The sequence below is a fragment of the Camarhynchus parvulus genome, chromosome 11 (assembly GCF_901933205.1).
Source record: "Camarhynchus parvulus chromosome 11, STF_HiC, whole genome shotgun sequence".
Classification (NCBI taxonomy): Eukaryota; Metazoa; Chordata; class Aves; order Passeriformes; family Thraupidae; genus Camarhynchus; species Camarhynchus parvulus.
Window position 1 is genome coordinate 20,604,203 of NC_044581.1, and position 17,374 is coordinate 20,621,576.

Here is a 17,374-nt window from a genome sequence, read left to right on the forward strand (position 1 = left end):
TTTCAATTGCCAGATACTGCCTTTCTATTTCATCACTTCATATTTTTATATAAATACTAAGCTGCTAATGTATTATTTCACATGCTGTTCTTCCATAGCAGCTTGATAGAATCCCAGGAGCTGATTCTCAAGAACAGGTTAGTTTTGTGTTCCTAATTCAGCTATTAATCAATAACAGATACAGATCACATTCTGGCAACTGTCTAGCATAAAAGCTTATTAAAAATATACCTATTGGGATAACTTAAATTTATTCCCTACAGATCCTTAGAGATACTGCATAGGCTGTGATTAAGTCAAAGAAAATATGGCAATATATCATCTTTTTCTACCACCTTATGTGCAACTTATTTATTAAGTGTTCACACAGTATGTCAGTTAGACGCCAAAAGAGAAAACCTGCAGCAGTAGCAGCTGAAAACAAAGCTAGAATCTAAGTTGACACATTTCAAAATTTAATTTCTGGGCTCTAAAAGTCATTTGGCTCAATCCAGAACTCTATAAAGCAGTTTAGTCTCCTATTGAAAAAATAAATATTCTCATTAGAACACATTTTCCAGTGATGCAGCTGCTGTTAGACAACAAGAGGAAACATACAGGCAGGCAGATTTCCTTGCTCCTCTCTTTCTCATCCCAATAAATTTGCCACCATTAGGATAAATCATGAGAAGCTGCTAGGACACAAAATTCTCTTCCAATTACATACATTAAAAGATCTTTTATTTATTGTTCCCAAGTTAATTTGTAAGGCTTTCATAAAAGAATGGAATTATGGTATTTTCCATTCCAGAAGGAAAATGTTTTATTAGACTAATTCAAGACAAGGCTTCACTTTCAACTCGTAACACATGACAGTGTCACATGAAAACCAAAAAGCAGATTCTGGCCAGGGCACTGCTTCAGGCTGGACTCACCTGATGAGTTCTTCTGGAATGTATTTTGAGTGTCTTGCATTTAAACCAAAGGCAGGCATCATAAAAATAGCCACCAAATAAATAAAGGTAACATAGTTGATTATTTAAACTGTGCTTTTCTAAGCTGAAAATCTTTTTGCTGAGCTTGAGACTGCACTGTATGACTGACATGGGGCTCTGGTCACAGATTACATGTGAACAATCCAGAACCTCCTGACTTCTTCATGAATTTGTATCTTGTGTATTTTGTCCTTGCCCACACAAGCTAGAAAATTAAGGAAAACATGCACAATGATTAAGAAAACACAGTGCCATTTAGGAACCATTCAAGAAAATCATGGTTAAATTACCCATGTGTTATATCCAGAGATGACCCAAACAATTGCTGCTGAAGAACTCATACCATTAACTTTATCACAAATTTTCACAGGCAGGTAGATTTGCTCTCCCTGCTCAAATAATTTAACAGGATTCTTGCTATTGGCAATTAAATTATTATTTGGTTCCACCTAAATATGATTTCAAAGATTCATTATAGCTCTAAAACTGTAGAACACTGTGTGCTTTGTGGATAAAAAGACCAGAGAACAGTTAACAATTCTAGGGATTTGAGTCTATCATATAGATTGGTCAGGGTAATATTTGAACTCCTGTAAAATCCTTTTTAAAAATATTATAATTTATCATACTTACCTTGAAAGGATTCCCTGTCTTTACCAGGTGTTAATTTCAGAGAATCCCAGAACCAGTTAGGTTGTAAGAGATCTCTGGGATCATTGCATCAAGGTTTGGCCCAAACACCACCTTGTCAACCAGACCAGAGCACCAAGTGTCACATCCAGCTGGTCCCTGAACACCTTCAGAGATGGTGGCTCCACCACCTCCCTGGGCAGTGCCTTCCAATGTTTAACAACCCTTTCTGTGAAAAAACTCCTCCTGATCTCCAGCTTAACCTCCCTGGGGCAGCTTAAGCCTGTGTCCCCTTGTCCTGTCCCTGGTTGTCTGTGAGGAGAGCCCGATCCCCATCCACTCCATCTCCTGCCAGGGTGCTGTAGAGAGGGACAGCATTCCCCCTGGGCCTCCTTTGCTCAACACTGAGCCCTCCCCAGCTCCCTTAGCTCTCTCAGCCATTTCTCATCAGATTTATTCTCTAGACCCTTCATCAACTTCCCTTCTCTTGACCTGCTCCAGCACCTCAGTGTCCTTCTGGAACTGAGGGGCACCAGAGCTGGACACAGCACTCGGGGTGTGGCCTTAGCAGTGCCCAGCACAGAAGGACGATCACTGCCCTGCTGCCCACACCATTGCTCATCCAAGCCAGCTGCCATTGGCCTCTTGCCCACCTGAGCACACACCTGGGCTCAGATTCAGCTGCTCTCAATCAGCTTCCCAGCTGTGAGCAACGCCAATCACTTGTTTTTAAAAGTCTAATAGTAATAAAATGGCTATAAAAATAGCAATATAATTAGAGTAATAAAAATTTTGGACAATTTGAGACAATAAAAACAAAGAGCTATGGACAGTCCGGGTACCTTTTTCTGGTACCTTTTATCAGCAGCATAAGCCCGAAAAAGGACCCACGTTAACAGAGGATTAACCCTTAAAAGCAACAGCCTGTTGCATATTCATACACCTCATACATGATGCATAAATTCCATTCAAACACAGGATTCTGTCTGGTCAGTGTCAGCTTCTTCCTCTGAATCCTAAGGGTGCTTCATGGCTGAGCAAGGCAGGAAGAAGTTCGTTTCTCCTGATAATGGAGCAATAAATTCTCTTTCTCTGAAAGATTTGGGTGTCCTGTGGCTGCTATCTCAGTGTGAGTCCTTTCTTTAAAAAAAGTATCCTACATAGCACAGTTTCTATTTTAACATTATGTTATAACCTAAAACTATATTTAACACACTACTTAAGAAAATTAATACAGCATCACTTTCTAACACAACACATATAATATTCATTTGAATATTTGCGAAAAGCCAATCATAAAATATGCATTTTTCACACCAGCTACTCTCCAGAGCTGGGAGCTGCAGGGGGTCAGTGTGGCCAAAGTGTACAACCAGGCACTCGGTCCTGTTTAACCTCCTGCCAGTGCTCTCAGCCCATGGATCCAGCCTGTCCAGGGCCCTCTGCAGCCTTCCTGCCCTCCAGCAGATCCATCCTCTGACCAGCTCGGCATCATCCATGGGTGCACTCGATTCCCTCATCCTCATCATCAATAAAGACATTAAACAGCACTGCCCCCATGCTGAGCCCTGGAGGACTCCAGTATGGACCAGCTGCCAACTGGATTTAACTCCATCCACCACCACTCCATCAGCCAGGTGTAACCAGGTGAAGATGTCCAAGCCATGAGCTGCCACCTTCTCCAGGAGAATGCAGTGAGACAGCACCAAAGGCTTTGCTGATGGCCAGGCAGACACATCCACAGCCTCTCTCTCATCTATTGGCAAGTCCTCTGGTCATAGAAGAAGATCAGATTGGTCACGAGGGACCTGCCCTTCCTAAACCTGTGCCAGCTGTTTCTGATCCCCTGTAGGTGCTGTGTGATGGCACTCAGGATGATCTGTTCCATAACCTTGGAGGTCAGGCTGGCAGACCTGCAGTTTCCCAGATCCTCCTTTGTATTCTTGTTGGATTGGCATCACATTGGCACCTCTGGGACCTCCCTGCTGAGCCAGGGCTGATAGATAATGGAGAGCATCTTAAGCTTCCATTTGAAGGAGGCAGTCATAATGGGAACATAAATTGGGTATTCACCTACTTTCTTACAGACTGTGGCCATTTGGTTTGCATTTGGCATCTATAAATGTTGCAACTGGAAAGATTCTAAAGTGTTTCTTAAATACTCATCATAACCTACATATTACACTTAACCCTTCTCAGGTAATATCAATCATATACTGATATCATAATCACACACCTTCATGTAAAATATTGCAATATTTTGAGAGATTAATGTCAGAAAAATACTGGCCTGTAAAAACATGTATAATAGTAATACCAATAATAATAATAGTAATATCAATCATATATTGATATCATAAACACACACCTTCATGTAAAATGTTACAATATTTTGAGAGATTAAGGTAGAAGTATCTTGTCGGAAAAATATGGCCTGTAAAAACATGTATTACATATATTTCTGTGGATAAACATAAAATAATCTTAACAGTTAATAAGCACTTTCAACAAGAAGGCTAAAACAGTCCTACATGCTAAATTTTAAATTAATTCCCCAATTTAATAATTTCAAAAGTTTTACTTGCAAGTTGTTTTTCTGTCTCATCAATGAGATCAAGTCAGTCAGGCCCCTTTTCTCAGAAACAATCTAAATGCATCTGTGAATGCTGCCAGCATTATTGAAAAGGCTTGGTCCCAGCATGACCTGAACTCACTGAGGAGAAAAACAAAAACATGATTTTAATAACATTGATTTTATCTGAGAGCTCAGAGTGCTTCATACTACATTCATTAACTCTGTGAGAGCAGGAGGTATTGTGGTCGTTCTGCAGATGGCAGAAGATGGAAAGGTCAGAGCAGTGTGTGCAGAGCCAAAGAGCAGCTGAGGGACAAGGACAGGTCTCATGGAGCACGGGGCTACTCTGACCAGGTGCTCCTGCTCATTGCAAATTAAACAGATCGCATATGAGCAATATATGAGCAATATATATACATGAGCAATATATATAGAGCATATATGGAGATATATATATAATATATTGTTGTATATAGAGCAAATATGGATTTTCAAATACAGCCTTGCAAATACCAGTAGCATAAGGGCCAGGGGGCCTGTATAAGCACAACATGCTGTATTTTAGAGCAGCTGATAATATAATTATACACAGAGTTCAACTGCTTTACCTCTCTGGATAATGATGCCATGATAAAGCATTTGGGTGCGGGGTGGGAGAAGGAAGCTTATTCAGCTCACATTACAAATAAAAAAGCAAATATTTATGCAAAGACAGCTGTTACTGCCTGCTACCTGGCACAGCACAAATAAGCCTTAATGCAATTTTAACAACATTCATAAATTTGTTACTACAATCCTACTTTAGAGTTATGCAGCCTTCTTCTGGTCTATTTCCACAAATAAGTGCAAAAGAAAAAAATCCCCATACACACTCAACATTTAGCTTAAGAGTTAGTGATTTGTTTAGCAGTTTTAAACTACCTTAAAAATCTTTGGAGAAAGTCCAGTGATAAACAATACTAAATCCTTTTGGCATGATTAGTATTTAGGTGCTTTAACAGAGGTTTTTTTAATCAAATGCATTAAAGCTCTTTACAGAATCCCCATTGGTGGGTATTTTCCTTGGGTTGCTCCCCCTACTCTCATCTTAGGAACTAAATATTACCTGTAACAGAGGAAGGACACCTGAAGCCTTAATCCTGGAAAAAGAAAAAAAAACAAATTTTCTTTCAAAAAACTGTCAAAGAATGGTTTCACTGAGGTTGGCTTGATTGACTGAATAGTCCAGTTGCCCACTTTGGCAAGGAAAACAAGTGAGTGATGTAGTGCTCAGCCAAAATCAAGTTCAACAAGCATAGACATCCTTTCCATTTGCAAATTGAAATCTGCCCATATTCCCCATTTCAGGATACTCAAAACCCCCCAATATTTTTGGAGAAAATGTAATTTTGCCATTTGTTAGACAGTGCTTACCCTTCCTCCTCGCAATTTGCACAGAGGTAGTGTAAAACTGGAAAAAATGAATGAAAAAAGCAGATGGACTTACACCTTTTTAGATGGACTTACACCTTTTTAGGCTGAGAGATTGCAGTTTGAAAGGATCCTTTTCCCCTCCAAGGAAAAGACTGGTAACAAATCTTGAAATAACTGCACACTGAGATGTTGTTACAGCAGAACAGGCACAGTGAAGTGAGTGTCACATTTCTTATTAGTGTTGATTGCTAAATAAGAAATAGAGCAAATTGCTCAGCCTAGCAGGCCCTTCAACCACACACTCTGGGCAGTCAGAAAAAGCTCAGTGCTCAGATGAAGGCATTTCATAAATACATATTTAAAATGTCCAAGGTTGAGCCAAAACAAGCAACTGTATGAAATTTTTTTAATATATCCTTCAATCTAGGCAAAAAAATATGCCTTGGTTCACCCAATTTACTTAAATATTGTCTTATAGGATTAATTCCTATGTAAGTATATAGATCATCCTTGAAATTTGGGGATTTCAGAAGGTGGGGCTTTACAGAAGCGGGGGCCACATATCTCTGACTAATGTATAAAAGCAGAGTCTTGCAAAATCCAGACAAATCAGGTCTGTGCTCATGAACCAATTCAGATTCTGATTTTGCCCTTCAAACATTTTCGTAGAATCATAGAATATGCTGAACTGGAAGGGACCCATCAGGATCATTGACTCCAGATTTTGTCCCAGCACAGACACCCAACAATCCCACCCTGTGCCTGAGAGGATTGTCCAAACACTCCTTGAGCTGTGACAGCCTTGGAGCTGTGACCACTTTCCTGGAGAGGCTGCTCCAGTGCCTGACCACACAGTGGGGGAAAAATCCTTTCCTGACAGCCATCCTAAACCTCTCCTGCTTCAGCTTCATGCTGCCTCCTCGGCTCCTGGCCCTGGTCACAGAGAGCAGAGGTTGGTACCTGCACCTGTGCTGCCCCATTGTGAGGATGCTGAAGCCCCACTGAGGTCTGGCCTCAGTCTCCTGCAGGCTGAACACACCAAGTGCCCTCAGCTGCTCCTCACTGAGGCTTCCCCTGCAGACCCTTCCCCACCCCCATGGCCTCCTTTGGGCACTCTCCAATGCCTTCATGGCTTTCTCATGCTCTGGTGCCCCAGAGTGCCCCCAGCACTGAAGGTGAGGCTGCCCCAGCCCAGGGCAGAGCAGAACAACCCCCCTGGCCTGGCAGTGCTGGGGCTGATGCCCAGGACAGGGATGTCCCTGCTGGCTGCCAGGGCACTGCTGGCTCAGCTCCAGTGGCCACTGGCCAGGAGCCCCAGGGCGCTTCCTGCAGCTGCTCTGCAGCTCTCAGAGCCCCCACAGAGCCAGGGCAGAGCCCAGCCCTGCCTCAGCTGAACTTCACATGGCTGCAGATCGCTTTCTAATTTCTCTAATTTGTTGAGATTTCCCTCAAAGCAGTCCAGTTTGAGTTTTCAGGCTGTTTTTAGGGTGCCTGTGTTAAAGCAGGAGGTGACAAGCCCCTTCCAGTGCCCTCTTGTCTGGCTCATCATGCCATTCCTGCTGATGCATTACAAAAGAGCATCAACAATTTTCATACAAATGCCCAGAACTCTTTATATTGGTGGTTCTCATCTACAAGCCAAAGAACAGAACCTAGCTGGAAACTAGCAGAGTAACAGCAGATACAAATATTCAAAGCAAAGGATGCCCAAGTAATCTCTCTCCTGTGCAAGAGCTGAGAACATGTCTGTTTCATTGGCTGCATTCACTGCAGCTTCTTTTCCCAAATTTTCCTTAATTTGCACTTTCCAGTTGTCTGGTTCTTCTGTTTTCTTTTGGATAATATCAATCTATGGGAGGTTAGTCCAAGGCTACTTTAATTTTTTTAAAATATATCACAGTTTGCAATTATGGTTTACTTATATTTATGGCATACCAAACACTATCTAGCCTGCATTTTTGTACTAAGTGCTAGTCAAAGAAATCTTTCTTTCCTTTCTTTTCTTTGTTTCCTGCAGGTAAACATTATAACCAAAATGTTCATCCTAGACATTAAACCTTATACATTACTTTTCAGGCTACTGACAACTGTGATTTAGGTGCTGACTTGAGTCCTAAAAACTCTGATCTCCAAATGTGGCTGTGAATCCCTTTACTCCCATCACTGCTGTGTGAGTGCAAAAAACCACCTGAAGGATATGGTTGCTAGGCTGGAACTTGTACTAATGGGTTTTAAGCCTTTTATCTTAAGGTTTAGGGATGGATTCTGCCTTTCTTTAGAGTCACACAAATTTGGAATATTTTCACTGAACCTAATTCCCATGCCTAAAAGAGCAAGGTTTGGCTTTTGATTTTTCAAGATTTCTAGAAAACAGCTTTGTCCCTCTGATAAAAACAGGAGCAGGTTCCTGGTACTAAAGTGATTTCAGTATTTATTATAACAAAAAGAACGGCCCAAAGCAAGGGGGCCCGGGCCGAGCAGGAGCGTTCCCTCAGGGATGGAGCAGCGCCGGCGCTGGGGCTGCTCAGCAGAGATGGCCCCAATGTCCCAGGTGGAGTGGCACGGATTCAGTGGGTCAGATGCCCCTTTTTATCCTGTTCTTTGTCCCCCTGGATTGGTTTCTGTTTGGATCCTTCATTTGTGTGAAGGTTTAAGGCTCTTGATTGGCCCATTACAGTTCTGTCCAGGCTGGCTCGTGCTGCACTTGACTGAGGTGTGTTATGGCACCTTGAGTGCTGTATTTCTTATAACTACCCTTTTAACCCCTTTTACAATATAATAACCAAACTAACAGTACATGCTTAAAAATTATCAACTATTTTACAAGTTTCTAACCTATTTTTAACACCTCTGCTGTGTCACTGATGACGTGGTAGCACAGAGTGCTTATTGCAACTCCAGTGGCAGATAAGAGGCGACAGGCAGGACTCAGTGCTGATGGACAGCAAAAACCTCAGAGCAACCACGGAGTCAGCGGCACTCCGGCTGAAGGGCAGGAGAACCAGGCAATCGCAGCTGTGTTTGCCCTAGGGGCTGCTGAAGATGTGGCAATTAGAGGAAAAAGTGCTGAGAGGCATTTCCCGACTCTGTGTGTATAAAGACTCCTGGAAAACAGCTCCCCATAAAGCGAACAGGAGACAGCCTGGATGTCCAGCTGCGGCTGTTGCTGTGTGTCTGTATGTACACACACACCCATGGGCTGCCGTGCTTACACACACACCCAGCGGGTGTTTGTTGTACTTACACACACACCCAGCAGGCTGTTGTATTTACACACCCACACACACACACCCACCCACACCAGGCTGTTGTATTTACACACACACCCAGCAGGCTGTTGTATTTACACACACACCCACACACACCCACCCACACCGGGCTGTTGTATTTACACACACACACACTGGGCTGTTTGTTGTATTTACACACACACACAGCAGGCTGTTGTATTTACACACACACACACACCCACCAGGCTGTTATATTTACACACACACACACTGGGCTGTTTTTCGTATTTACACACACACCAGCCAGGCTGTTATATTTATACACACACCCACTGCACACCCATTGGGCCCTTGTATTTACACACCCAGCCACCAGGGTGTTTGTTGTGTTTACACACACACACACTGGGGTGTTTGTTGTATTTACACACACACCCATGGGCTGTTGTATTTCCACACACATACAGGGTGTTCGTTATACTTACACACATCCACCGCACACCCACTGTACTGTTTGTTGTATTTACTCACACTCACAGGCTGTTTGGTGTATTTACTCACACCCCCCGCACTGTTCGTTGTGTTTACACCCACCCACCGCACATCCACAGGCTGTTGTATTTACTCACACGCCCCGCGCTGTTTGTTGTAGTTACTCACACCCACCGCACACTCTGTTTTTGTTACTCACATGCCCCGCGCATTTCCTCCTCTCCCCGGCGGATCCCCGTCCCGGCCGGTAAAACAGCGCGGGGGACAAAAAGCCGTCCCGCCGGCACAGGCACCGCTGGGATTCGAACCCAGGATCTCCTGTTTACTAGACAGGCGCTTTAACCAACTAAGCCACGGCGCCACGCGTTGAGCGGCTCCTCAGTGCGGCACTAAAGCGCTGCAGCGGGGCCGGGCCTGCTCCGGGCCCGCTCCAATCCGGCCGCCCTGCCGGCCCTGCCCCGTGCGGGACCGCGAACCGCGCCCCGCCCGCCCTGGCCTTGGCACAGCACACGTAAAGAGCGGCGGAAAAGGCACAAATGTCGGCTTTTCAGACATTTATAGGCGAGACTGCCTCCAGAGCTCCAGCCCTGCCTCATCCTGCAGTGCCTCAGCTGGCCGTGGTTCGTGTTGTTATAAATACATATTATAATGGCTTTTCACAAATTTTAAATGGATGCTATATGTGTGGTGTTAAAGCAGCTTTGTTATAAAGATATAGTTTTTATTTCTGTTGTTATTTGAGCGTAGTGAAGTAGCTGATATAATATACTTGAGTTAAAATGCCTGCTGGGATGAGATAACACCCAATGCACACAGGATGAGCACACCTGGACACATCTGCCAGCCATCAGCACTTACCCTCTGAAGGCAGGGTACACCAAGGCCCAAAACTGGAGGGGATAAAAGTGGACTAAAACCACAACCAAGGAATCGGCATGCTCTAAAAAGGCGGATCCAAGGAGGAGCCAGCCTAAACAATGCTTGGAACATGTAAACTAGTTTGGGGAAAAGTTTACTATGCATAAGGATCTATGAATATACAACAGGCTGATGGGAGGAAAAAGGTATTAAGGGGTATCCCCGAAGCGAGTGCCAAGATGCGCCCGTCTGTAATAACCTTTGCTCTGTGGTCCTTGTCTCCTACTGTCCTTTATTAGACTTGTTTAATTTCCCAGGCGAATCCCGGTGTTTTTCACGCCGATAAACCCGGGCCGAACCCGGGCCGCGCGCCGGCTGCAGTTCCGGCTCGGCCGCCAGGGGCGCTGTGGCTGCGGCCGGGCCGTGGCTCCCCCGCGCCTGCAGGGGGCGCTGTGGCGGGCGGCAGCGAGGGAGGGACGGGGGGTTTCCCGTGCCCAGGCGCAGGGGCGGGCGTGCGTCAGGGGGCGGAATGGCGGCGGCGCAGCGTGGGCAGGGACGGCGCGGGGAGCGGGAAAGGCTCCGGAGCCGTGCCGGAACATGCGGGGTGTCGCGTTAAAATTGAGCCAAAAACCCCAAGCAGCAGAGGCAGACAAACAGCAGAGCTGGGCTGCTGCAGGCGGGGAGACGCTACCGCCGGAAAGGGATTGGGGTCGGGGTCCCCTTTCCAGCGAGGTCGGGGTTGGAAAAGGTCCCGATCCAAGAGCTGCTCTTGCGAGAGTAAGAGTAAATAAAGTGAGTAGAGTCAGAGCAGGGTGAAAACTCCGCGATGACAGCGAATCCTCTGGGCAGCAGGTCTGGCACCAAAACCACCCCTGTGCACTCCAATCTGAGAGTGAGGAGCTGAGCCCGGCCCCTGAATCCCAGCCAAAATCTGCGGGGATCTCTGCGCTTCCCAAGGGAAAGCCCCCAGCCAAGAGACTGCAGTCAGCTGCTCTGTTCCTCCTCCTGCTGCTCCTCCTGCTCCTCCCAGCCACATCTTCTGTTTCCTAAGCATCATCATTGCATCTCTTAGGCAACAAATAGGAGAAAATTCCCTGAGAGCTAAAAAAAAGAAAAATCCTAAACTCCAACACACAACGAAATGGAAAAAAAATACATAAAAATTTTATTAATTTAGAAAATTAAGGAGGTATCTTGTTAAAAATTAAAATACAGGCACTTTCAGAATTGTTAGTTCGACTGTGAATAAAACCAAAGCAGAGTTCAGTGTGCAAAGCATGATTTCAGGTTCAGTACTCACAAACCTATCTGTATGTCCGCAATCCTCAGGTACCTTTTCCCCATAGAACTGCTATTTAGTTATTTGAGTTGCACCATTGGGGTGTGAACCCAGATTAATCTGCTGGCAGCAGTACAGGAGTCATCTTCACTGCAGCATTCAGGTCTGCAGGTGCAAAAGAAAGCAGCCAACTACATCACAGTGTAAAAATTCACGTGAGCCCCTGGCAGTGCAGAGAAGAGGAGCCTGTCCAGAGCAGCGGTGTGAAAGGAATAGCAGATTTGTCTTTCCAAACAAGCTATGGGTCTGCTGGTAGATAAAACCAGCACTGGGAGATAAAAGAAACAATGGGAAGGATTCCACTGATTGATGAACGGAAAAAGATATTTGCTTTTACAAATAAACTTTAGGTTCGCTGATAAACGAAATTAGACATTGAAAGATGAAAGAAACAATAGGGAAGAAAAACCCCTAAATTCCATGAGAATTAAACATTAAAAGGGAGGGTTATACCTTAGAGGGAAATCTTTGGTATCAGGAAGTCTGAACCTCTCAAGCACCTCAGCCAAGGGGGAAAGAGAGAAGGGAAATGTGGCTGGGAAATTGGGATAAAAAGGGAGGCTGCGTCCTCCAAAAATTAGAGAGACCTCAGGGGAATCTCCATGGCCTCTCCCTTTATTCAAATAAAGAAGGACTCCTCTGTCTCCTTTTTGGACATAAACCTCTGGTGTTTGTGGATTAATTTTCCTAACAAGTGGTTTGCAGTAGCACTTATTTCATGTTGTGGAGGGACCAAGAGTTGTCTGATGCAGTAATGAAACTAGGGCAGTAAGAAACAGCTCCCCACCACTTCCACTCAGACACAGGCAAACTGGGCAATCTGATTATTTCTCTTTATTTATCCAAGTTGCAGATGCTGTCTTGTCTTGCTATTGAATCACAAGTATCATCTGCTTCAAATAAGGTATTTCCTTTGCTCCTTCAAAGCAGCTGAAAGTATCAATGAAATTTTCAGGTGTGTATTACTGCTGTGTGTGCTCTGGGCTGAGTCCTTTCAGTCAGCTCGGGTGTTGATAAAGTCCCATTCAAAGGTCGTTCTCAGGAGCACAGCACTCACAGCAGGAGAAAACAGTAACGGGCTGGACTCCACAGCAAATTCCTGCGCCGGAGCAGCAGCTCCACGGTTCCTGTTCCCTCCAATCCCGAGGGCCAGAGGAGCCAAGGCCAGCCCCTGCAAAACCTCACGGTATCCCTGCCCTTCCCAGAGAAAATCCCTCAGCTACAGGAGTGCAGCTGCATCCATACCCACCGTAGCCTCTTCTTTTGTCTCAAAACCCGGTCATTATCGTTTCTTAGCAACAAATGGGACAAAATTCCCTGAGAGAAGGAAAAAGAAAGGAAAAAGAAAGGAAAAATCCTAACCTCCCACACACCAATTCCCCTTCAATGTCTGTTTTATGGTCTTCCCTCTGGTTTTTCATCGATTCCACATTCTCAGTCACAAATACAAGCTCTTGTCTTCAAATACAAAGCTCTGTGATTTATTCTCAGATATTCATCTCCCTTCTGCCTTTCCTCTGCTGCCAGCCTTTGTCACTGTTACATTTTCGAAATTGATGGGGTTCCCTTTGCTGTCCTTCATGTTCTGAAGCATTCATCTATAAATAACTGAAGATCTCTCTCATAATAGAAAATCCCACTGATGCCTTGGAGTGGCTACCTAGAACAGAGGCTAGACAGAGTTAAAAAAAGAGTAAAGTAGGTTTTTATTGAAGGCCTTTGTCAGGAAAATTAATCCACAAACACCAGAGCTTTATGTCCAAAAAGGAGACAGAGGAGTCCTGTAACTTTATTCAAATAAAGGGAGAGGCCATGGGGCATTTCCTCTGGGATCTCTCAGATTTTAGGAGGACACAGACTTCTTTTTATCCCAATTTTCCAGCCACATTTTCCCCTTTCCCCATTGGCTGAGGTGCTTGACGAAGGTACACCTTTGTAATTTCCTTGTGTCAATTAGTGGATTTCCTTATGGAATTTATGTTTTATATATATATATATAAAATAATTATGTAAATTGTTGTTTGTAAAGACAAATCTCCCTCATTCCACCTCTCATTCCATTTATCAATCAGTGGAATCCTTCCCATTGTTTATCTGGCAGTATCCAGCTCTATTTACCAGCAGACCCAGGGTTTGTTTGTAAAGACAAGTCCCTCATTCCTTCCACCTTCAATAGATACACCTTGGGCAGTGCAAAAGCTTTGCAGACTACACCCAAAATGACCATGGTCATGAGTTTCTCACACAGATATAAGTTTGGTCTATTTGCATATCAGAGGTTAATTGTCCAATTATAGCTTCAGGTAATGAAGTCACATTCCCCTGGTTTGCTTCCCCCCCACGTCACTTACATTTATACTTTTCAGGCCTGAGGCTGTGTTGGTGACCTTGGTTCTCAGCCTGGAGGGATTGTTTAGTCTGACCAAAATGTGAAGAAAGTTTACATGGAGCTCAGAATTATGCACTAATGCAGTGCAGGATCTGAAAAAACATAAAAGCTGAAACTTAAGGCATCACCACTTAAACATCATTTTGTTTTGATAGAGCAGCAATGAACAGACTGCTGAAGTGCTGAGATGATGGCCCATACTGAATTACTGGCTCATTTATCATGGAATCATTTTGGCTGGAAAAGACCTCTAAGGTGATGAAGTTCAAGCTGCTGCCAGGTCCAGCACTAAACCTCATCCCTTAGTGCCACATTTACAGTCTCTCCCTTTAGATCCCTCTGGGGATGATGACACCACCACTGCCCTGGGCAGCCTGTTACAATGCTTGACAAGTCTTTGCATGAAGAATTTTTTTCAAATATCCAAATTAAGCCTCAAAACATAATCAGTCCTAACCCATAAATAAAGCTTTGAAGTACAGCATCAAAAGAAGTTTGGCCAGCAGGTCCAGGAAGGTGCTCCTGCCCCTCTCCTCTGCTCTGGTGAGATCCCAGCTGGAGCACTGCCTCCAGCTCTGGGCTCCTCAGCACAGGAAAAGCAGGAAGCTGCTGGATAAGGTCCAGAGGAGACCAAGATGATCAGAGGGCTGGGGCAGCTCTGTTTTGTGGAAAGACCGAGATAATTGGGATTGTTCAGACTGGAAAAGAGTAGCTTTGGGGTGACCGAATTGTGCCTTTGCAGTACCTGAAGGGAGCTTGCAAGAAAGATGGAGAGAGACTATTGACAAGGGCCTGAAGCTACAGAAAAGGGGAAATGGCTTCAAGCTAAAAGAGGGTAGGTTTAGGTTGGGATTTGGAGGAAGTTCTCTGCTGTGAGGGTGGTGAGGTGCCCAGAGGAGCTCTGGGTGCTGCATCCCTGGAAGTGTCCAAGGCCAGGCTGGACAGGACTTGGAGCAGCCTGGGACAGTGGAAGGTGTCCCTGCCCATGGCAGGGGCTGGAATTGGATGATCTTTAAGGCTCATTCCAACCCAAACAATTCTGTTTCTATTAAGTTCTTCAGTAAAACAAATAAAAATATGAATCAAGATTTATAAATGGATTATGGTGCCCCCCTGCCTGTAAGCATCCACCAGAAAAACCCATGAGGACTGCTGACATGCAGAGTAACTCCCATTTCAGAGTATCACAGGATCAGTCATCATACCTTCACCTAGGTAAACCATCTTCCATTTCCATGATGAACCTAATGTCTACAATCAGATTTTTTTTTGTGTAAGTACAAAGAAATTTTAGAATCAGTCAGAAAGTAGGCAACATAAACTCCCTTCATGATGTGTTCTTTCATTTGTCTTCAATATGAGAATAAAATCTTGTATCTCTGACTGTAACTGCCCTTTTTGACACCAAGTGTCAGATCTAGAGCTGCTCCCTCACAAGGGCTTTCACTGGAAGGAGCTATCCTGCTAACTTGGCAGCTCTTGATAACAGACAAAACTTGAAAGTAAATGTATTTTTCACTTTTTCACTTATTTTCTCAGTGTGTGTCAATGTACTGATACCAGAATGATTAGGAATGTCTCTAAGATCAAAGGAAAAAAAAAGATCAAAGCTACTGTGTGTTCTTGTTCTATTGAATCAAAAAAGTCTTGCAGTCAAAATTGCCCTTCCAGACTTACCCAGTCTTCGTCTGCTGCATGCACTATTAATCTACGTTTTCCCAAAGATATGTGCACTGTCAGTTCCCAGAGATAGTTTGTTGTCAAGAACTTCAAATGCTTTCTCAGTACAGCCAGTCATTTGGTATCTACTCTTTCAAAGGGGAAAAGAGAGTGCCAGAGTGAAAATTGTCAGAGCTGGCCTAGTCCCCCATGATCCAATTCCACCATCCTCTCCTGAATTCTGTTTGCTTCAGCTGTTGCTGTAAGGGAGGAAATCAGGCTTTTCTTACTATATTTTACATAATCTTGCCTGTACATTGCTGTCAGAAAGTTCAATACTCAGGGAAATACTTTTAGATAGATTTTGAAAAAGGAGTATTGTTCAACAAGTGTTAAAGAAAACTTCCTTAGATAAAAATTAGAGAAAGAAAATTTCTTAGACAAAAGTTAGACACTTCAGCCAAGTGGCACATTATAGCCTTTTCAGCAAAAAGAACATTCAAGGATCTATTACACTTCTAAAAAATTAATGGATTATTTTCTTATTTTCTGCCTTAGAGTTCTGGGTTGATTTCAGTTTACTTACACATAAGAGAGCTGAATAGCATTTTGCTGAAGACAAAAATAAGTTCCAGTTCTGAGTTCAGACAAAGCAGGAAAGTTTGGAACTGTCAATCTGACAGTACTCAACTGTACATGTCATGACTAACACACTGAGACACTTATTTTTGTATCTTCAATCTACAGTATCTGCTTACAGTTGTCACATATTTATTTACTTGTCATTAAAAGATGTGACCTTTCCTTCTCCATTTCCTGGTTTCTTTGAGCTAGCCATCCACAGCTCTTGGCTAACAATGCTGCTAAGCTGAACCTTGTCTGGTCTTTTTGTGCTTTTGTGCTTCTTGGGCCTGTTCAGTATGCCTGAAAGAGCTTCTGGTTATGGTAGAAAACTGGCACTGCTCAGCAGGAAATCAACATTTTAGACACTTCATGAAATTATTTCATCTGAATTAATTTGACATTAATGCACTACTACTCATTGCACATTCTTAGATTGAGTCATGGCTGATTAATGTGTGCAGATGTCAATGCTGCAATGTGCTCAGCACAGACAGAGTGCCTTGCACAGCACTCACGGGTTCACATTAGCCGAGTTTAGTCCACGAGGGGGAGCATGAAAGCAGGAACCACAGGAGAATGGATCCTGAGTTCCACTTGACAGCAAAGTTCACATCCTTGATGCCACCTTGGAGCAGATTTACTGAATCTGGTTGAGAAGAAAAAATGCTGATGGATGGAGACTGTGTTTTTGTTTTTCTGGATATTTGTTTTCAAACTCTCCTTCCTCTCAAAAAAAAAAATCTTTAAATCTCATTAAGTCTCTCAAGTCTTTCAAACACTTGTTTCCTTGATTCTCAAGGTCTCATCAAAACGCAGCACATTGAGCTCTTAGGCCACCATGTTCTAGCCAAGACTTACAAATTTTAGCAAAGATCTATTGAAAAGTCTTTTCTTCACTCATTTGGGAGTTTGCTCATGACTGTCAAGCATGTGTTTGTGTGAACAGAGTGAACAGAGCTACCAAACACCAGCTGCCACAAGCATTAACCCCATACAAAGTGTCAGAGAGCTTTCCATCCCTGGGCTGCCAGCAGCACCCCCAGCCTTCCCAGAGCCCTGAACCCACAGCTCCTGCAGGGCTCCAAGCTGCCCCACAGCTGCTCCCCACCACCTCAGTATTATTTCATGGCTCATATTTAAATTATTCTACATTATTCTAAATTATTCTAAATTATTTCTATTATGCCGACT

General features: G+C 43.8%; 1 non-coding gene across 1 annotated transcript; it reads right to left on the reverse strand.

Moving 5' to 3' along the window:
• Positions 1-9,601: 9,601 nt before the first annotated feature.
• TRNAT-AGU lies at positions 9,602-9,675 on the reverse strand. The gene has a single exon. It is a non-coding gene; the product is annotated as a tRNA-Thr (tRNA).
• Positions 9,676-17,374: the final 7,699 nt, after the last annotated feature.